The sequence below is a fragment of the Nannobrachium achirus genome, assembly GCF_963921795.1.
Source record: "Nannobrachium achirus genome assembly, chromosome: 2".
NCBI lineage: Eukaryota > Metazoa > Chordata > Actinopteri > Myctophiformes > Myctophidae > Nannobrachium > Nannobrachium achirus.
The window spans coordinates 29,105,382-29,128,636 of NC_137811.1; positions in this window are offsets into that span (position 1 = coordinate 29,105,382).

Consider the following 23,255-nt stretch of genomic DNA (forward strand, 5'->3'; position numbering starts at 1 on the left):
AAACATCAAAGTTTCTTAATACAACAGTTATGAAGCAGGAGATAAACTTTTAATCTGTCTGGTCGAGTCATCAATGTGATGTCAGAACAGGTCCGCTATATCCATATCTGGAGTCAGTGAGGTCAGATGTAAAGGTATTGGCCAGCTCCATATAAGGAGTTGTCTTGACCATATGGAACTTGATATGAGGCGTGACTCACGGACGGACGGACGGACGGACGGACGGACGGACGGACGGACATGATCAGCATGTTTTCATACTACATATCGTGTCAGTCTCATGACGTTCTGAAAACCTGTAGCTCATGTTCATCCGTGCGTCAGTCACACCTGGGTATGCCTGGAATATGTCCATATATGGCATTCGCAGGTAATTCCCAGATATTGTCATGGGGCATTCCCAGATATGACAATATGACAAGGACAGAATTAATTTGTCTTGGCCATATATGGAGCGTGACATAATGTGGCCATATTTCCCCAAATATGGAGATGACTGACATCTCACATCTGACATCATAGATGTACAGTATGACGTCATAAACCACATGAGACTAAAGGTCTTTTCACATTGCTGCGTTTTTCGGGCTACCTCAAATCTTATGTCAATCACGTTTGCACACTGCCACCCGTTTCGTATTTATTTTCGGACCAGGGTTGTTTTTTTTCTTCAATTTTCGCAACTGTCGCCACTGGGTCCTTTGCTCTCTCTCTCTCTCCTCTCTCTCTCCTTGGCCTGAAAATGCTTTCGAGAATTTCGGATTTCCAAAACGCAACGATAAAACGCAGTGCAGTGTGCAACCAGCTTCACACAGCGATATATGGAGCGTGACAAACAGACGGACATGATCTGTTTACCGGTACTCTTTTTCTTTTTCTTAACTTTTTGTTGTTATATACCGGTACCTTTCACTCCTAGTTTTTCTGCATCTGTCCTGTTTCACAGCTCTTAATTGATCCTTTTGAACTTCAAAGGGGTTGGGGTCTGTTACTCAAAAAATTAACGGACCCCAAGTAACCCTAACCCTAACCCTGTCCTGTAATTTTCCACTTAATATAACATAACCTTATGTATGCCGATATATTAGTACAAATCTTTATCCTAATAAGGAGGTCATAGTAACACAAGTAATGATTAAAGCGTTTGACCAGTAACTGTAATGTGATAACTCAATTTAGGAGGAGTAGTGCCGTTACATTACTCGTTACCGAAAAAAGTTATCTGGTTACAGTAACTCCGTTCAGGGACGTGCTGGGTTCAGCCCGGGAAAAAGAGTTGTAGAGGCCCTCATTGCGCGCTATAGAGAGAGAACTCTCTCTAGTAGCAGCAGCAGCGCTATAGAGAGAGAACTCTCTCTATAGCGCTACTGCTGCTACTCAAAGATTTGCCATTTCAGATCATGACAAGTGACAAGCCAGTGGGCCAATTACTGTACATGAGTTATATTTCGTCGTTGTCGGGTGGAAACCTTGTATGTCCAAAACCGTTTGTTTTGTATTTATCATTTTAAAAATGATTTAAACTAGTGAAAACAGCTGATCTACAACACGGTGCGAGGCGTTGTGTGCTTGTAGATCAGCCTTGTAGATCAGCCTTGTATGATGAAGCAGGGCTTTGCGAAAAAATTTACAAATTTGAAACTTGGAGATATGAGGTTTCTGCCTGACAGTGCCGATTTACTTTGTTGGCCGCCCAGCCCCCAAAATGGAACAAAGGCCGACAATTTTATTTTATTTTATTTTATTTATTTTTCCTAATGGCCGGCATGGACCGCCCGGGAATGAACCGGCCGTTCGGGAGTTGTCCCGCTTTTCCAAATGGCCAGCACGTCCCTGACTCCGTTACGGTAATCGCGTTACCCCCAGTGCGCTGAGTTGATTAATTGGGCCTTAAACGTGTCAAACTAAGTGGCAAATTAAGCATATTTAATGTAATCTCATCTCTCATTTCACAACTATATTTCCAAAGAGTGTACTGTGAGAGTGAACTGATTAAAATGAAAACCCAGTCCAGTCCCGATTTATTTTTACTTTAGTCTGATAGATTGATGGGTGCTTCATAGATTGATCAGGCATTAAGTCACTTTCATGACAAACTGGATTCCACTATCATGTAACCTTGGTGAAGCAAAACTTTTATTGTGAAATGGAGGACCATTTCACTTCTGACATCTGAAATCACCTTCAAATGAGGAACAATATGATTGTGTTTTGCAGTTGAAACTTTCACTTGAAACTTTCTCTACTCACCCTGACATGGATGAATGTCAACCTCACATTTGAAAGGATGCTGAGATATTGTTTGTATATGGAAATATATCCAAATTAAAATAGAACTTTAACTGAGATATTAATTATTAACTGATGACTGTGGCGTAAGAACATATTCACACATACTGTAGAGCCACAGGCATATATTTCTTAGCCTGGGGCCAGCCTATATACTAATGCAGCTAACTAACTGCAGTATCATTCCCTCCTTGTTTTAACATGGCTGGGATGTCTAGCTCAGCTAGGCTGTATATTTCTGGTAGTATAGAGTTGATTTGATGTGGGTTATTTGACCAAAAAGCAGTGCATTCCTATGCAATAAAATGCTTGTGCTCAGCTACTCATGTACATACTTTCTAGAGTGAGGTAAAATTAAAAAATACAAGCCAATCCTTATAAAACAGTAATGTTCAATAAAGTACTGGATATGTCATTATTAATAATTGAACATCAGTTAGGGATAGTTAGACATTAATGAAATGTACTGCCTCAAGGGTAAAAACTGTCTCTAAAACAGTGTGTGAACTAACTGGATGCCACAGTATGTCTGATGAAAAGGTGGAGGCCAGGGTGAATTTGATTAATGTATTAATTATTACACAACATACAGGTTGAATGCTTTACTTGAGGATAAACAATGTCACCAACATACGTCCCACTAGGCATTCTGCCCGGTCTGTGGACTAATGACTCTTGTGCATGCTATGACTCTGGTGTTTTTGCCCATTGAACTATTTGGGGGTTAGATTGTATATTCTTTCTTTTACTCTGCTGTTTTATATTTATGACAATATAATATGTGGTTATATACACAGACATTTAGCCTACCTGGTATAGATGGTATATCACTATCCGTATAATTGGACTATATACCTGCTAATACACTAATATACTGTATTGTACACCCTGACTTAACATATGTCTGTCTGTCTGTCTGTCTGTCTGTCTGTCTGTCTGTCTGTCTGTCTGTCTGTCTGTCTGTCTGTCCGTACAGTACATAGGGAAGAATCCAGATTTCTCAAGACCAAAATTGCTAAACAGAAGCAACATACAGTACGCATGCTGTAGGCTACTGTGTCTCCTCCTTGTGGGTATAATAGAGAAGGTTAAGACTCCGAGAAACTACTTAGGCGAGAAAGCTACAGTATGCACGCACTACAAACTATGTCTGAATCAAGAAAATTAAATGAGATATTTTCTGTGAGAGCTCCCCCTTTCTGTGGTTTTAGGTGTGTCATTATGATTATTATTATTTCTATTATAATTTTTTTCTCTGAAGAGGGTACCTGGTTTACTGTAAGTTTATGCCTCCTGGAGTTGAAAACAGCACTTGAGGAAAGTAATTAAATATTAAAGTTCATTTTTTTCTGGGAAATGTGGTGCTGGCTCTATCTCCCTTCATACTGTACTATGAGCTAGCATTTACAGTTCCTGTAAAATGTATTTCCTACTACAGGCACACAGAAACACCTAAATTAAACACACATGAAACTTCATAACTTCTGCTTTTATTTTATCCGTTAAAACATCTATTGTGAAAACGGCCCATAGATTTAAAAAAAATATGATCCTCTTTCTGTTGTTGGAGCAGAGTAGGCTAAATCTGTAACTAGCAGCTTTGATCAAATCTACCCCAATATTTGGAAAAGAAATGTGGCCAGGCTGTGGCACGGCAGGGATTTGACCTTTAAAATCTTTCATACTGTACTTGTGATAAATGATGGACATGAGACGAGGTATTCAATAAAGATTACATCCTACAATAAAACATTGTATTAAATCTATTTGGTTTAAAACAAAAATATATAAAACTACTACACAATACAAATGACAATAAGATAGGGCAGTGTTATAGGATGATCGGCCATAACCACGGACAGTGAAGGGAGAGACAATATTGAGACAATACTCACCACACTCCCAAGCCCACACTACACACACGCACACGCGCGCACACGCACGCACGCACGCACGCACGCACGCACGCACGCACGCACGCACGCACACACACACACACACACACAAAAAGTGGAAACTATGCAAATTGTGATTGAAGTACAGTAAATGCATGCAAATTTTGAAGGAAGTGCAAACATTACTGTATACTGTAATACTTTCTATGAAGCTCATGTCCATAATGCATTATACTGCAACCTATATATGGGCAAGACTATCAGTCAAAGGAATTGCACAATGCAGAGTACAAAGACAAAGACTAAAGATCAAGTATCATAATATTTCACATTTGCTTTGTCGCTGGCCAGGATCATAGAGTATTATAATTGTCATAGTTAATTAATAATTTCATAATGCATTCTAACTGTTATGATATGGTGTGATTATTATAAGTGGTCATTGGGTAGACTAATTACGTTTCTTAGATTAAGTAAAGAAAACATATTAAATTGAATCTAGGGAGTCTGAGCTACAAGTCTGAGCTGCTACCCAAACAATTGATATGAGGGGGAAAAAATGAATTATGACAAACCCTGCCAGAAACTTGTTCTGACTACAGTACAGTACTTGAAAGAACTACACAACACCCAACACACGCTAAAGCAGAATGCTGTAAGGGCAGCCAATACACTTTTTACAATTACAAATGTACAGTGCATTATAGCAAAACATATTTATGATTATAATACAGTTGTTTAAATGAAAACCACATTTCATTGTATCACTACAAATGGTTTCTTCTATGGGGCTGAGGTCTGGTTTTAGAGGCTCAAGCCAAGGACCATGCCAAGAGCTCTGACATCATTGGAGGATTAGGATTTCTATGTGTTAAATTTAGTTTATTACACTTTCCTCTCCTGTGTGTGTCCTCATGTTTAATTCTGTTAGGTTGAGTTTCCATCTTACTTTGTTGTCCTTTTTAGTTATGTTTTGTTTATCTGTTTAAGGGCCCTTAACATTGTTAATTCAGTTGCTTTCAGTTTGTTTTGTTTACTCTTTTTTCGGGCAAAGAATCCCATAACCTATAATACACTTTTAAACTTTAAACCTATTTTCTTGTGCCTCGACTGCTTGATCCACCAATACCAAATTCACTACATTGACAAATAATGAAATTCCCCACATTACTTCACCACCACTTCACAGCTTTAAATGTTAGTGCTTCCTGTAAGCGTCCCCTTTTTACAGATGTTTATTGTTGCAATGGCATATTGTAAAATCTGTTAGAGTATAATACTGTCGTAATTTTGTGGTTGATAGTATCATCATCATCGGTTTAAAGTCTGCTTGTTTCCAGGCACCGCTGGGTTGGACTGCACCGCTGGTTTGGATAAGAACGGCTCATGATTTTAGTCATTTTTCTCAGAAAGACCTGAGGAACAGTATGGCACTCCACAAGAAGATTATCTATGCTGTGCTTGTGCTAATACTAACAGGTGAGGACAGCACAGCACAGACAACCAGCTCAGTTCCAAAAATAAACAGCAGTTTAGTTAAAGGTTTGTATTATGTTTCCTCCATACTCATCAACTCTTCCTCTCAACTCAACAGGGTGCAACAGTCTGTCCACAATCTCAGCAGCTAGTGTGTCAACGCCAAGTGAGTATTGTTTACATTTTGTATTCTGTAGCTACTTTCCTATTGAGTTTAGCCTATAAGTGCTCATAAGGATGTATGTAATACACATACACATACACCTTATACATACTCGGTTGGTTTTAATGTTGGCGTATATACCTGTCTCAGATCAGAATTAAGGCAATAAGTACCAACTCAACTGAAAGTGGGTGAGATGTAGCCTTGCATACCTTGTTAGCCTTCTCAGCCGGCCTTGTCAAATATGGCCTACAGGTGCTGCTTCCCTACTATGATACCATAGCTCATCAAATTCTTTCATAATTTGTTCCTGTAATTTTGGAACAGCCACACCAGCAAACAATACAAAAGGTGTTCTGGGAACACATTCTGTGAAGCCCATGTTTATAAAGCATTATAAATATTTGTATAATGCATTATAATTAGCTCAGCAGGGTGTAGTCATAGAGGGAGAAAAAGATCATGGACAAAATCACCTCCTGTAATATATTTGAACAGTATTTTGTGTTCTGTCCTCCAGCTGGGCCTGATGGTGTGAGTGTTAAGTACAATGAACCGACTGCAGGCTTCACTGTTCACTTTGAAGCTGAGGCTGACTGCACCCCACCGTGCACATTCACCTGGGATCTTGATGGCCACCAGACCAATGGGAGTAGATTCTCCTTCTACCCAGATGGAATGGTTTCAACTGTGCAGGTTGTCTGTACAGCTCTGAATCCAAAGAGTGGCAAATCTATGACAACAAGGATTGATCTTAATATTAAGAGTGAGTAAGTAATTTGTCATTTAGTCATACGTTGCGATGCAATGTGAGAGTGCGGACTAGCCAACAATGACTTAGGACTGCTGAATAGTTGCCTTCCAAACCTTCCTGTCTAGCATCAGGGTGTGCTTGTTTTCTTTTTTTTTTTTTTTTTGCAGGGATGGTGCACAATAAATATAACGTTAGTGCCTGTTGAGATTGACAGATTTCACACAGGTTTTTGCATCTCACTCACGTCACTTTGTCTGCTGACCTCACTCAGCAACGAAATAAACAAAAATAAAAAATAAAACAATTCACAGGAGGCAGTGATCACCCCATGATGTGCACTGGAATGTAGTTTCAAATGCACTACATTACAGGCACTTTTTTGAGAGTGAAAGATATGTGTGACATGTGTGATCTTGGCAGGTTGCCCCAGAAAATGTGCCGATCTCAACAGGCACTAACGGTATTGCACCAGAAATAGCTATAAGCTAGTTTATGTCTGTAGTGCAGGTCTCAATCTGTGAGGGTGAGAGCCTTAGACCTACATGTTCAAAGAAAATGTTCTTAAAGGAGTAGTTCAACCAGAAATGACTTTTTTCTATTGATTACTCATGCCATGGAGACTTGAGTTCAATAATATTTTGTTGTATTAGTCGCATTCCTAAGACAAAAAAATATATTATTGTAAATTTACCCCCATTGATTCTGGATGGGGACCTTGCACATCTAGGAAATCTCATGTAGCCTGGAACATGTATGGCATGTTATTGAAATAATTCCTTTGAATTTCTTCCATTCATTCCAGACCATATGTCAGTGAGAACCAGTCCAAGTCTCTCACTTCCCAGGCTGCAAAGACAACAGAGACTGGTCTGCCAGGGGGCCGTCCCTACACTGCCAGTAGTCTGGTACAAAGATGGACAGACCATAACTCCAGATGAAAGGATAAGCCTGTTGGAACGTAACACCACGCTGCAATTTGACTCACTGCTGCCCTCCGATGCTGGATTCTATCGGTGCAAGGCTTCTAATGGATATTACAATGTTGTTATCTTCAGCATGGGCTATAATCTACACTGTAAGAATGGACAAATGAATAGCTCAATCAATACATCAATCAATCAATCAATCAATCAATCAATCAACTTGATCAATTAATTAATTAAATAAATTGTCCTGTGCAATGTTACATTAGTTAGCCTAAACATCAATTGTTCCATTACAGTTGACCCATGGACGATCAACATCACTGGTCCTGATGTTGCAATCCAGTGGGATTGGAATCGTTTCCTCTGCGTGCCAAGCTGTACACTGGATGTTGACTGTACAATCCGCTGGGAATTTAAGGGAGGTGTGCCTGTTGGAGATTATGTGTACATCGACAAGAATAAGCTCAACTGGTCCGTGTCCCCACGCAAACGTAATTCATTTCAAGACATAATGTGTGTAGCAGAGAATACAGCAGCTGCATACTTTGTGGAGGCCACCAAGGTGGTTGAAGGTAAAGCCATTTAAGTTTAGTACATGTTTTGGAAAGGTTGTACATTTGAATTCAAGAGTAGGTCTAATTATGAGGAAACAGCAGTATATTTCCTAAAAAAGAAATGTAATGAAATCCCAGTTAATGTAATGTCATAATTTCTTCTTCTTTTTCTTCTTCTTCTTCTTCTTCTTCTACTACAGTTTCGGGGGTGAAGATACTGAGGATGAGCAGTCTACTGGTGCTGGCTCTGGGTGTAGGAGTGCAGTTCTTGGTTGAGTCCTGACAGAGGCACTGTGCTCCCAGTAAAGAAGGAATAAACTTGTGGTACAGCCAATTAAGTGTGTTGTATTTCAAGGCCACTCACATACAGTAACAGTGAAAGGATTCAAGAATCTAATTTTTATTTAACCTTGCTTTATTTAACCAGTAAAAACATTGAGAGAAGTACAGTATGCACCGGTCAAGAGGCAGGTATGATACACAAGTGCATTTTTTCCTATAGCTTAACTATTTTTCCCCCCAGCATTAGCATGTTCAAAAGCAACACAATTTTCAAGGTCTCTGCCAAATCAGTGCACTCCACACAGTCCCAGGGCTAGACAGATGCTTCTCAGAAACCGAGGCAGTGCACAGTCTGCACACACAAGGGTCATATGGGACACACACGTCAAGTTTGATCAGATGCAGTAAGTAACTAAGTGCATTAACCACTGTACTTAAAGGACAACAACCTATATCTTCTATATATAATTGCTCCTCACTAATGTTCACAATAAAACAGCAACATTTTTTACTCTGTCTGTGTCTCTGGAGGGCTGTGGGCAGTTCTGAAACCCATCTACCAGTGGCATCATCGTTAGGCAGACACCCAATCACACCCAATGTGAAGTGAGCGGTGGTCGTGCTTGCATAACCTCTTCAGACTAGGATTTAAGTCTAGGATGTACAGGCTATGCTACACACACACGTTTTGCTATGGCAAAACGCTGAGGAAAAAAGCTACAGACATACGACATATGACATCACTAGACAAACATGATGCTACGTACACACATGGCGAAATGCTGAGGAAAAAGGCTACAGACACAGCGGTTTGCACCGCTCAACAAGATTTAAAAAGAATATTTAGAATTGTATTATCGTGAGAACAATGGCTTCCATTATAGCATGATCTATTTGCCCTATAGCCCTATTATATATTTTGGCTATTTGAAATATCAGATTTACAAGCCCACAATGAGTCGCAAAGTGATACATTGTGATCTTGTAGATCGGCTAAAAGATGTTTTTAATACATTTTGAACATGTGAAATGGGACATGTGAAGAAATGGGATTTCTTCACAATGAGTAGCCTACTTTTAGTTTTGAACTTTAAGTATACTTTGAAACCAATCTGTACTTTTACTCAAGTACATTTTAATTTCTTTATTTACTTTTAACAACGTCTTTCTATATTATAGTATTGATACTTTTACATAAGTACAAAATGAGTACTTTTTCCACCACTGGTCAGATGCCACCCGAGTTATACATGGGAGACACACACACACACACACACACACACACACACACACACACACACACACACACACACACACACACACACACACACACACACACACACACACACACACACACACACACACACACACGCACGAAATAATGTGAAGGAAGGATGAAGGATGTTATGCTATAAAAAAGCAATGTTAATATTGTTGTTTCTGTTGTTGTTGTCCTTCTGCTCCTGTAGTATGCAGTTGATAAAAGTGGACTTTAGACCTGTGAGCACAGACCTTTAACAGGAACCAACAGTTGCCCAGAACAACCTTTGTCGGCTAATCAAGTGTGATAAGCTTTCATCTGGCAGTTCTCCTGCTCTCTTGCTTGTGTTTATACAGTGTAAGGCATGGGTCTTCAGAATCAGAATCAGATCAGAAATGCTTTATTGTCACACCTTAAAAATACAATCACAGTAAGAAAAGGGTGAAATTCATTTGTCAGTGCTCCTCGGACTTGCAGCAGTTCATTAGTGAAAAGTCATAAATTAAAAGCATTGTCACATAATAAAATCTAAAAGTTGAATAAAAGGATACTTTAAAAGTGCCTTAATACTAGCCGCAAAAATAAAAACATTACATTTGTGTGTCAGTAGCCTGTCTATTGGTTCAAAGTCAGTTCAACAGGGGGTCCGGGACCCATAGGGGGTCCTCAGAGTTACTGCAGGGTGTCCTCCAAATCTTTGTGTGATAGAAACTTTTTTTTCTCCTTTTTTTATATTAACCACTTGAACCATTGTGTCCAAATTCTGAGAACTTTAGCCAAAAATAGCAGATCTACAAGCTCACAACGCCTCACGCTGCGAGGTGTTGTGAGCTTGTAGATCGTCTATTTTTAGCAAAGTGCTTTGGTGTAGAGGGGGAAAAGAACAGACTAAGTACGGAGTAAAAAGTCAAGTTTATTAGTTAATGACGGCTCTAGTGGTTAAATATCTGAAAACACAAATTGACATGAATCCAAAATACTCTGATGATTGTGCTGTCAAACGATGAAACTATATGGAATCTATGATAAGGTTGTGGGGGTCCCTGCTTCATCTCTCTCTCACCTAAGGGGTCCTTGGCCTGAAACGTTGAAGACCCCTGGTGTAAGGAATCAATGTCACCATGCAGTATAAAACAACTTAGGCCTGTTATATTTATATTTATTTATGCTATAAATCAGGCATAAGTGGTAAGAAGCTTTATTTTTTATCATTAGCCAATGATTTTTGTATATCATATTATGTCTATTCTGTCAGTCAAATATTTGCCCGATGAGGACCTATAAGGTCGAAACATTGCGCCATTACTAAAATAAGCACCTGATTTATTTAGGTCGGGTCCAGCGTCTGACCTAAATATAGGTACAAAATGTGCACACAATCTCCTCTGTGATACGTGGTAAGATGCTCATAAGTCTCTGCAAGATCAGTGCACACTCAACTAACAAGTCTAACAATGGAACCTGGCAATATGATATCATAGGCTTACAAGCCTTTGCAGTAATGCAGCACCATTAAATGGGAATATTTGACACCTGTGTGATACCCACAATGCAACCAGTGTCATTCAGCAGCCTGGCACCACACACACACCATGATTTCCTTTTAAACAAAGTTTCAACGTTTATTTATAATAATTATATGTATAATAATAGTATTAATACTCATTAGTAGTCGTCGTCATCATAGTTGTTGTTGTACTTGTTGTTGTTGTAAATAAACTGAGCATTGAAGCGCTGTAAAAATCTGCCTTAAAATCTTCAAAGACACGTTCACTGCCCAGCCCACCCAGAGATCCACTACCTTCGACTGGAATGATTGGTGGTTGTGCCTTGCTCAAAGACAATCAAAGACACCACAAAAGCTGGCCCTGGTATTCAAACTGGCAACGTCAGGTTGTAGGCTGCTTCTACACTCTATACTGGCCAGGCTGAATGAGTTGTTTGCGAGAAAATAAATCCATTACCACTACCACCACACGTTTGAATGTCATATGAGACGAATGCATTATGCAAATGATATCCTGTACTGTAGGAAATGTTGTCCCACTAGGAGAACTAGTAGGCTATTCTGCAGGTTTGCCCACGGTTGAGGTACAAATCTTGGCCAGTATTCACATTAGGTTGATTTGACTATCGTCTGTTTTATTAGTATCAGTATGTCACACAGCTAAAGTAAATAGCTGTGTGAGATAAATAGAAGGTGTGGCCTCTCTGATGGAGCAACATAGGCTTTTACAGATAGAGATATAGTTTCATTTTCAAGGAATACCAAAGTTTCGACCTGGAAAGGTCTTCTTCAGGGATTCCCTTCAGAAATCCCTGAAGAAAAAAAGTTTTGAAAGTCAAAGTTAAGTGACTCTGTGTGGGGTTTTATAAATATATTTGAACCAATGAAAAGTACTAACAAAGTGCTTGGGACTTGTGTTACAGTAAGAGTAGGCTACACTGCGCAGAGCTTAAGTGTTAAAGATAATGCTACTTTGAAGAACTTTTCAGTACAGGTGTTGTATGAAAGGAACAGATAAGAAGCTGCACCTGTGTTACACCACTGTGTCTGTAATAACAGTAAAAAAAACTCCCATGTTGCAATAATTGGTAATTACTGCATAAATTCTGCTTTCTTGAGGTCACTTCGGGTTGAGGTGGTCCTCGACTCCTCGTAAGTCTGTCCTTCATTAAACAACGAGTTGTGTGCCAGAAATGGCAGATCTACAAGCCCACAACATGTAGTGATGCAACACAATTGTGAGCTCATACTGTGTAGATCATGCTATTTTCAGCGCGCAACTCCATCGTGTGTAATTTGGACGGTCTCTCATGCTCTGCAAATAACCCAGCCTGTCCATTAATCTCACCCAGTGTGTCATTGACATACACAGGTGTGCTCAGGCGCTGATATGATCTCGGCTTCATAATTTGGACAATGATGCAGGTGTTTACTTAGGGGTGGTGTGCAAGGTATGTTTGCCTTACCCGCCTATACTGGAAGGAAAGAAAGACCATTTCACAATACCTGAAACTGTGGATAGGCGGTGGAGAATGTCTTTCACCTTTTCTCCAATCCAGAACAGTCTAAAAAACAAATCAGTGTTCAGTTTGGAGCCAGTAACAGGAAGTTACATATTGTCGAGTTGGGAATATAAAAAATCCCAAAGAGGTAGCACATCCAAAACTTCAAATCAGTGGAGGATAAAGTACTCACATTTTTTTATTGGCACACACCAACAAACAGCCTTCATCAGAGCATTCACATCACATAGATTCAACTCACTTTATAGAAAAAGGTCAGAGGGGCACCCACTGGCCTAGCGACATTGCACCGCGGGTTCGAGTCCCGATCCCGACGGCCTTTGCTGCATCTCATTCCCCGTCTCTCTCTCCCGGTATCAGGTATCAGAATGGCGTACATTCCCAATGGGCATCACCACCCTAGTTCTTGTTAAAACATAACCACAGAATTTAAGACACCTACAGTACACAGAGAAATCCTCATTGTTCAACTGTGTATGAATCCTTCTATGCATCTATTTATAATTGTTCAAATATATGACAGCTACTGTCACTACTGTACAATCCATGTGCTTTTATTAAGATGCTGGAAAGATAATGAGGTATGTGTTGTCGAAAGACGCAAAACATACCAAATGTCATAATTTGTCACTATGCTAACTGGTGATTTACATCACTTGACCCAGGACAGTATTTGTGCAACTAATACCTCTATTGTCGTTTGACAAGAGTGAACATCAAATGATTGACTGGGACACCCAGAGATAAGTCTGACTTTTGTGGGTAGGGGGCTGGCCTGAGGAATTCATGTATATTAGACCAAAAACAGCAAGTCCAGTGTCATACTGTCCCACCAGTGCAAAATGGAGAGGTCAAGTGGAGGAATGCCAGTTCTTCTTCAGTTGGTTTTCATACAAGGTAAGCTTTACTGCAACTCAAACTCAATGTATTTGTATCTGATAAACATTTATCATTATCAAGATATTTCTTCAAACAGCATCACCACCTTATACTGTAATCTGACACATATGTTTTGTGAAGACATGCAGTGTCTTTCCTGTGTTTGTTCATTTTATTACGTAATGTAATTCAAGAAGTGGATCTTTCATATATTCTAGATTCATTACACATAAAGTGAAATATTTCAAGCCATTTAATTCATCTTTATGATTACTGCATACAGCTCATGCAAATCAACAGTTTGAATATTACATAAGGTTATTATTTTTAGAAAGTATGTATAATACAGAAATGTCAACCATTTATGGATGCACTCTATACTTGGTATACCTGTGACATTGCTCAGGTGTTATGGAAGCCCTGCCCATGTGGCTTTGATTGTGGCCTTCAACTCGTTTGCATTGTTGGGTCTGGTGTCTTCCCAACACTTCCATCTTCCTCGTGACAATACCTCATAGATTCTAGGGTTCAGGTCAGGCGAGTTGGCTGACCTATCAAGCACAGTGATTAGGAAGGTCTGACCTGAAAAGTTTAGCTTTTTTAATAACTGAAAATACAGAAATATATTCTAATATAGAAAACATACTGTATATATTCAAATGCAAATACAATATATCGTCACTGTCGGGCAGAAACCTCGTATCTCCAAGTTTCAAGTTTGTATGTTTTTTCACCAAGTAAAGCCCTGCTTCATCATACAAGGCTGTTGCACAAAAGTAGTGAAAACAGCCGATCTACAAGCACACAACGCCTCGCGGTACGAGGCGTTGTGTGCTTGTAGATCTGCTATTTTCACTAGTTTAATTAATTTTTAAAACAATAAATACAAAACGAAAGGTTTTGGACATACGAGGTTTCCACCCGACACCGACGATATCTAAATAGCAGCCTCGAAATACTCACGCCTACAGTATATGCTTATTCCCCAGTGGTGCTGGCCTCTAGTGCCATGGAGGTCGTGCCCTCTGGTAACCCTTCCAGCGTTGGGGACACATTGACCCTGGCTCTATCGCCTCAGACAACCGTGACGAGCGGGAACTGGAAAGTGGGTGACGCCTTCATCCTCACCTGGGCAGGGGGTGAGCAGGCGCTGTTCGAAGCATACCGTAGCAGAGCCTCTGTAAACACCAGCACCGGAACCCTCACGCTCAACTCAGTCACCGTGGCTGACTCAGGGGATTACGTCATGCAGGGTACCGAGCCGACCCAGCTCAGGGCTAACGCTACCATAACTGTTTTAGGTGAGATTGGATTTGTGGATGTAATGTAAATATTAGAAATTCAAATAAGAGCAATTGCAACAACAAAAACTATAAATTGTCTGACAGTCGGGTGGCATAGAGTGCGAAAGAATTTCAAGGGTTTTAAGTTTCACATCAAGGCCCATTGTTCGGAAAAGGGAAATTTGCGGCAGTAAACAATATGTAAGAGAAATGAGAGAGGGAGCTTGAGTTCTACTAGTGCTAATAAGGATGTATTGTGAGAGGATTAGATAAAGACGTCTCACAGTATGGGTTTGCCTTCCGGTGGTGTGACAGAGAATGAGAAAGAAAGAAAGGAAGGAAGAAAGAAAGAAAGAAAGAAAGAAAGAAAGAAAGAAAGAAAGGAAAATAAGTGGAATCAGGAGGAACACACACACGCACACAAGCACACAAAACCCCACAGCCCAGAGAAAATAAACAAGAGCAAGAGAGAGAGATGGATAGTGTTTGCTCCACATTTGACGAGGGCAGGTGTTTAACATTGGAGCAATAGGTGAGGTCACGAGAAAGAAAAAAACTAAACATGCGATAACAATTTCAAATTGTAGTGTTTAGCTTAATTCAGGAACGTCACAAAACTTAACAACTGAACTGAGATCAGTTACTGTCTTGTGTTTTGGGTTAACCACAAACTTAAAGAACAGTAAATAGAAAACCTGTGTATGTTATGATTCTACCACCATTTTCTTTACGTAATGTGCCCTTTGGATAGCTTGTCGCTCGCCCTGTAACTACCTCCACACATAGAGTAGAAACACATGTACACACGAGTATAAAGAGGAGGAATACGTATCATTCACCTTGTGAAGGCTGATTTGCTACACTTTCAGTAGGCCAGTTCGCACAACTAAAATAGCTGATCTATAATCTCCCAACAGTTGCACCTGCAACCCTTTGTGAGCTTGTAGATCTGCTATTGTCGCCATTGTGGCCAGATTTGGTCCCTTATCAACTCCACAGAACCTGACCCTGTTGTGTCAATAATCTCCTGACACCCAGACGTTCAAAATTATTGATTGTAAAAAAGTGAGACTTTTATCTTGGTTTCTTAAAGGTTGGTATAGATAACTTATGTTTTTAAAGACTGGGACCTGTATCAGAGCTTTTCAAGTTGGCTATTGAGATATTATAGTATGCCTACCGGTATATATATTTGTATAAGTACTGTCATGATTGGAGAAAGGAACTCATGGATTGCAGTTCCAACATAAAAAAAGAATATTATCTCAAAATGTTGGTGAGAAGTAAAGGCCTTCGTCTTTTCTTGCCCCCTACAGCACCAGTCTCCAATGTAGTCATAACCCCAAACACGACAGACTACGTGGAGTTCAATGACACAGCAGTCCTCACCTGCTCTGTCTCCTCTGGTTCCTCCCTCTCTTACCTGTGGCTCAATGGCAGCTCTGAGGTCACACCCAGTGAGAGAGTTCAGCTTGGTGATGGAGGCTCCACTCTCACCATCAACGTGACCCGCTATGACCAGGGACCGTTCATGTGCAATGTGTCTAATGACGTCAGTGACGGAATCAGCCAGCCCGTGAACCTTACAATCAGCTGTGAGTTGGACGACACTGATTCTGTCCATAATTTAACCTTTGTTGTGGCAGTTGTGCTTTTAAATATCACTATAAATTGACATTCAAGTCGTGTTAGTATGCTGTTTTCTCCTGTGACTCTGTCCCTCTGTCACTCTGTATCTTACTCTCTTTGTCTCTGTGTTCGTGTCTGTCTGTTTTGTTTTTTTCTACTGTCTCTCTCCTCCCACCTCTCTTGCTCTTTCTGTATGTCTCTCTCTCTCTCTCTCTCTCTCTCTCTCTCTCTCTCTCTCTCTCTCTCTCTCTCTCTCCTAGATGGTCCTGACAGCATGGTGTTCACAGTGAATGGGCAGCAGAACTCCACTACCTTTAGCGTTGGGTCCAATTTGACCATGTCCTGTTCGGCACAGTCTCACCCTCCAGCTGAGCTCCAGTGGGCTTTCAGTGGGCAGGTTCTGAATGGGACGGGTCCAGAGCTGGCATTGTACAGTGCCGGCGAGGCACAGAGCGGCCCGTACTCTTGTCTGGCTTTCAACAACAAGACCAAGGCAAACAGTACCATAACCAAATACATCACCATAAGTGGTGAGTTATCTTAGTGTATAAAGCATATACCTAAATCATTCTGTCTAATGGTTTGTCAAGCCGTTCATCTGTCTCATCTGTCCGTGCCTCTTTATACACATCAATTCACCCCTCTATTGATTGATTGATTATCAATCCATCAATTGCTCCATCCATCCATCCATCCATCCATCCATCCAACTAAGCTAATTTTGGATGTCTCCCATCTCAGGTTCAGAGCAGCAAGCAGTCAATCAGTGGCTCCTCCCCTTCCTGTCATTATTTGGGGTCATCTTCTCTATGTCAGGTAAGTTATTTATTTAAAAACCAAAAAACAAAACTGTGACTTAATTGAGGACAATTACTCATTTACAACAATCGGATATGTAATAAAGGGCTGTTGTATATCTAATACAACAGTATATATCTAATACAATATAGGGCTTTTGAGATCTTCTTTCAGTTGAAAATATGGAACATTGCTGTGCTCTAGGCATATGGTAAAAGTCACAAGGACAGTCCAAACATAGATCAGGAAGACAAAAGGCAAATCGTTATATCAGGAGTTGACAAGAGTACAGTACCGATGTTTTGTCTGTGTGTTATGGCCCTCTGTATGGTCTAACATTTTGACTCTAAATGGTATGCATGATTAACAATATCCAACCAGGTGTGAGATCACATGGATCTGCCAAATGTTATTAAACAGAGAGAGGTGTAATTACTGGTACACTGATGATGGCCACAGACTGAAATGTGTCATGGTCTTTCTCCTTGTTGTCTTCTTGACTTTTTCACTTTAGTTTTACTTTACAGTTGTGTTCCTTTGTTTTGAAGTAACATTCTGTTGTCCTTTGTACATTGTCTTCTCTCACCCCGCCTGTGAACCTGTTAGTCGTAGCCAATCATGTGTTAATTGTCCATCGTGTTCACCTTGCCAGTTCATATGTTACTAATTCATCTCACGTTTGGGGTCCTGCCCTCCTGAAGCAAACGTGACAGAAATGTACTCTTGCCAAGCCATTTCTCAGGGAAATCAGCATAATATATTCAGCTCTGTCTCAGAACTACAGTACATTCTACAGTTTACTTTTATAATAGCCTTTCAATAAACCCTTTTGCAAATCCCGCCCCATTCTGCCCTGTTACTATGATGGGACATTAACCCTGGGCAGATTGTTTTTATAGTGGAAGTGGATGGGATTTTTTTTCCCTTCATAGCCTCATTACAGCTATATAAAGTACCAAAGGAAAAACACCTAGGTGATATTAATAAAAAGGGAAGGTACAGTAGTTACATTGCAAAACAGGGGGTTTACCCGAAAATATATGTTTTCCCCCGAAAAATAAATGTTTTAATTAGTTTAATCCTCTGGATCAGAGATAGAAAGAGAAGCGCATTGCATCTTGGGTACTAGGAAGAGGACAGAGAGAATGTTTCTCCTCACATAATAGGCTGGCTTTTCGTAATTCTGCCCATTTAAATTATATGTACCCAATCGTGACTCTTAGACCATTGATAAGGTACATGTGAACTAGTTTGTTGAAGCTTATTCGTTATGATGAGCGAGATCGCTTGACGCTTGCCGTCGCTATCACCGTACCGGCCGATCTCCGTGTCGCGCACTGCGGACAGTTGTTGAAAGCCACATTCAATATTCTCCACTGCACAAACTCCACCCCCGATAGCAAAAAGTGAATGTTTTTTTCTGGTTGGCCAGTCAGGGAGTCTCAGGGACCAATCAGAAGGCTGACAAACGGTCTATTAACCTTGCTCGGTTAATATGCAGATTGATGAATAGCTTGAATAGAACAGAAATCCCATGTACTTGAATTGAACCCAAGATAACCTGTTCTTTAGACCAGTGGTTCTCAACCTTCTCAGGCTGTGACCCCCAAAATAATCATATTTTAACTGGGGACCCCCCCACCCTGACGAGCACAAATAGTTGAGGCATTACATTTTGTATAACACGGTTCTATTGTGAAAATAGCAGATCTAGGTACATGCAGTGAGCATGTAGATCGGCTTTTTTCACAATTTCTGCCTCTAATATTTGACAATTTGTCATTTTAGAGGTACTATAAAGTCCTCAAATTGTCACTTTAGAAATGTGCAGTTGCCCTATACACTTGAACTTTATGTTGGTTGGTTTACTGTTGAGTGAGAAAACAATGTTGACCATTAAGTTAATCATCTGGGGACCCCCCAAAATAATTTGGGGAGCCCCCCTGGGAGAACAGTTGCTTTAGACAAGATCTACACATTCTACCCTACAGTATGCAACTTGTACCTGATGTAATGAGTGAAAGATTTTGTACATAATATGCTGAACAGTGCTATTGAAATGTCACTGATTCTAACTTTGAGTCCGATATTTCCATGATTGGTGGCAACAATAGCCATTGAGCTGACATTATGCTATATGTTCAGTAAGGGAAATGTGTGAATGAATAACACAACAGCTTTCAGCTACAGTTAAACATTAACGGTGGAAAGAGTCGAGTATGGAAGAATCTGCTTGATTTCCACGGTAATATCATCAAAGATCTGAACTGTCTTACCTGGGGTGGGAACCCCCACCTAGTTACCTGCATGCGAGTATGACGTACTGTATAAGAACAAAATGGCGTGTGGATATACAGTATGGTTAATATCACTAATGACTTTGTTTGTCTTCCTTTCACAGACCTCTGAACCTGCATGTATCTGAAGGATCTGTGAAATTTAGTGAAGCTGTGTTCCTTACCATACTATATTCAATTATTTTTCACACTGCATTAAATGTTGATCTGAAAAACACTGATTGCTGTGTAAACCATTGCGCTATATTTAAATAAATAATGTTTTGACCCAGTACTGCACACTAAAAAGACAAAGAACACATACAGTATGTCTCGTTATTCATAATTATTTTAGATCCTCATGCAGATTGATTTCTAATACAAGTAAGATAAATGACGCATAACATATATGAAGCTGACACAAATCAAAAGGGGTATTGAAGCAACTGGCAAAGACAAGATTTCATGTGCAATTTAAAGTCGTTTTGTATATACTGTATTATATATATATGAATGCATCACCTTTTCCAGATACCTCCCTAATTAGAGCAAACAAACCTCCAATACTGTATGACAAATGGAAAGGAGGCCACTCTTTATCAGTTTCTAACTGATGACCTACAAAAAATAGGCATGCTTTTCCAGAGGAGACAATGTCAACCTTCTACAATGTTATCCTTTAATGGCCACCATACTGTTAAAATCTCTAAAGGAGTTTCAGGTATGTTGCCATTGCACACAGGATTGGATTTTCTGTGAGGAAAGAACTGACAACATAGTCCGAATGTGGACAATTTCGGATACGTGTGCATCCGAAATTCCGAAATAAATGAACACCATGTGTTCATTTATTGTCTGTTTTTTTCCACACAGAAAATTGTACCCTGTGTGTAGAGGTGTACTATGATGTCTATATCAGGGCATCCTGTATTTCCACATGCATTCCTCCTCATTTATCATCTCTAGGGAGGCGTCAAACTCTCATCACAGGCCGGTACCCAGCAGAGACTGGTACAATGGAAACAAAGTGTGCTGGGTCACAGTGAACTCATAGAAGTGAGTCCATGGAGGAAAAGCTCTGGACCAACAGTGCATGGGGGACAGAACGCACAAATCTAACCTCACACAATATTACGCGTATTACTGTAACAAAAGACATTACCTGAGGATAGAATAGAAAAAGATAAGGAACATGATTTGTGAGACTAATTACAACATAACTAAACTAAACTAACCAAACCAAACCTAACCAAACTGATTATGTTCTTATATAATGCATGATAATTATTATAGTTGGTTGCTAAACAATGAAAGATTGTTACATGTAAGGAATCTATGAATCCACTCATCCTCAGTCCACAGAGGGAAAAGGAAAGCGAGAAAGAGCAAACAAGTAAAATTACATGGGACTGAGAGGTATGAAGCGAGGGGTTGAGGAGATTGGAGCATGAGGAGAAGATAGCAGGAGCTGAGGGGTGAGACACGCAGGTAAGACTTCCAGCGGTGTTGAGGAGAAGAACGCTGGCTGAGTATTTGGCTTGAGGTCCATTGAGCCTGTCTGGGTGTCCGTCAAGCTTTTAGATCATAAATAAATAAATGAACGAGTCCTTCTGGGATATTATAACCTCAGATTAGGTTAAGAAAACAGTTAGTCTTGAATTCTCCTATACTGTAACAAGCACCATTTAATCGCCATGCAGAGATGTCAGCAGCCAGTAAGAATGAAACACAGGACAGGACAGGACAGGACAGGACAGGACAGGACTCAGGGGTTAGGGGTTAAGAGAAAGTGTCAAGAGCCATTATCATTCATTTGAATCTGGTGGAGGGAGATTTTGTAGGGAAATAGACCAGTGGCGTCAGTTCAGCAAAAGCTAGGGTATGGCAAAGATGGGAGTCCTCATGGAAAAGAGGCATTACATTTTGTATAACACGGTTCTATTGTGAAAATAGCAGATCTACATGCTCACAATGTAGATCGGCTATTTTCACAATGTCTGTAAAAAAGTTTTGTATTTTACACAGGTTTCTACGGTTTCTTGGGCTGGATATGGCAGCCTGGAACGGTTGTTCAAGTGCAGCTAAACTTAGCATGTTAGTAAACGTGCCACAATTAACAATAATGCATTGCACCTGTGCAGCTGACCTGCGGAACCTGGGAATATACCATTTTGACAAGATGGGGAGAATACAAGTGTGGAGAATATAATTGGGCCTATAATACTTTGTTAAAGTGACCATTTTGTTAAATTTTGCATTTGTAGCTATTTTACTGTAATTTAACAACATAATAACCATCACAGATAGACAAAGAGACATTCATGGATTTATATTTAAAACTAACTTTCATTTCCCCCCCTGGACCCACGGTATGGCAGCTGCATACCCCTGCCATACCCAATTGACGCCCCTGAAATAGACTAATATGACTCTTTCTGATTTCTGTCAGGTTGTGTGCACATTATCATTGACTGACTTAGCTCACTAAAATTAATTGAATGACTGACAACAGGTAGTAGTGATGTTCATAATTCACGCAAGGCTGTGAGGCGTGGCTGTGTGGGACACAGGAAACCTGTGGATACACCTTACTGATTGGCAAGAAGGGAGGAGGAAAGAAAGTAGTACTTTATCAGAAGTGACTGGAATCAGATGAGCGAGGGAGGATTTGTTACCAGTAAGATGCCCCAAGGGCAAGAACACATGGGCGCAATCGCGTGCATGCATCCACCTGGGTGAGAGCAGACTGCTGGGCGAGCGCTGGCACTTTGGCATGGTACATTTCCCAAATATGGAGATGACTGACTTCTGACATCATAGATGTCTGATGTCATATAGACCACATGAGACTGACACAATATACCGTATGGGCAATGCCCACAGGGACAAGGACAGAATTAATTTGCAATATCATTGTGATGTCAGAATAGGTCAGCTATATCCCTCTGCTGAGCTGGGATGAGATGTCACACACTGTGACTGACGCACACACGCACGCACAGGATCTGCAGGTTTTTATAGTAAATGCGACCTATGGTCGCAATCAGATTGATTGGTGACAGGTGAGCGGAGGAGGAGTTGTTAGGTGACTAATCTTTGTATTGATTGGTTGATTGATTGATTAAGTTACTTACTTTTTTGTTGTCACAAAAAACATACACAATGTACCAGTAAGACGCCTAAGGGCAAAGTCGTGCCATGTCTTGGCCATCTGACCATTGTTGTATATCGGACCAGTTACCCATATATGGAGACCCCTGGTACCCATATTGGCATTCGCAGATATGGGCTTAACATCATGGATCTTTATATATGGGCATAAAAGGGATTTGGTTCCAATGGCATCATAGGGGTCTCCATATGTCCATATATGGGCATAAAAGGGATTTGGTTACCCTGGCATCACAGGATCTTCATATGGCAATAAAAGTGAGTTGGTTCCAAGCGTTACCCATCTGTACAGATACGGTCAAGATGTGACGGTTCTGATAGTAAACTGCAACCTATGGTCGCAAAACAAAATGTTTGTTTGCAAACAGTAGTCAAAAGGACAACACAAAAAGGTTGTGGTCTTATTGACGAGGGAGAGAGTGGGGGAGTAGCAGGGGGAATGAAGTAGGATGTTGGGGTTGTTATCAGTTGAGAGATCAAGAGGAGAAGGTTTTATCAGATGATATTGTTACCAGGTGTGGTCTTCAGAATTATTGTCATTATTATAATAATTATTATTCCAACTCCATATAACGCAATTTTTTTGTAT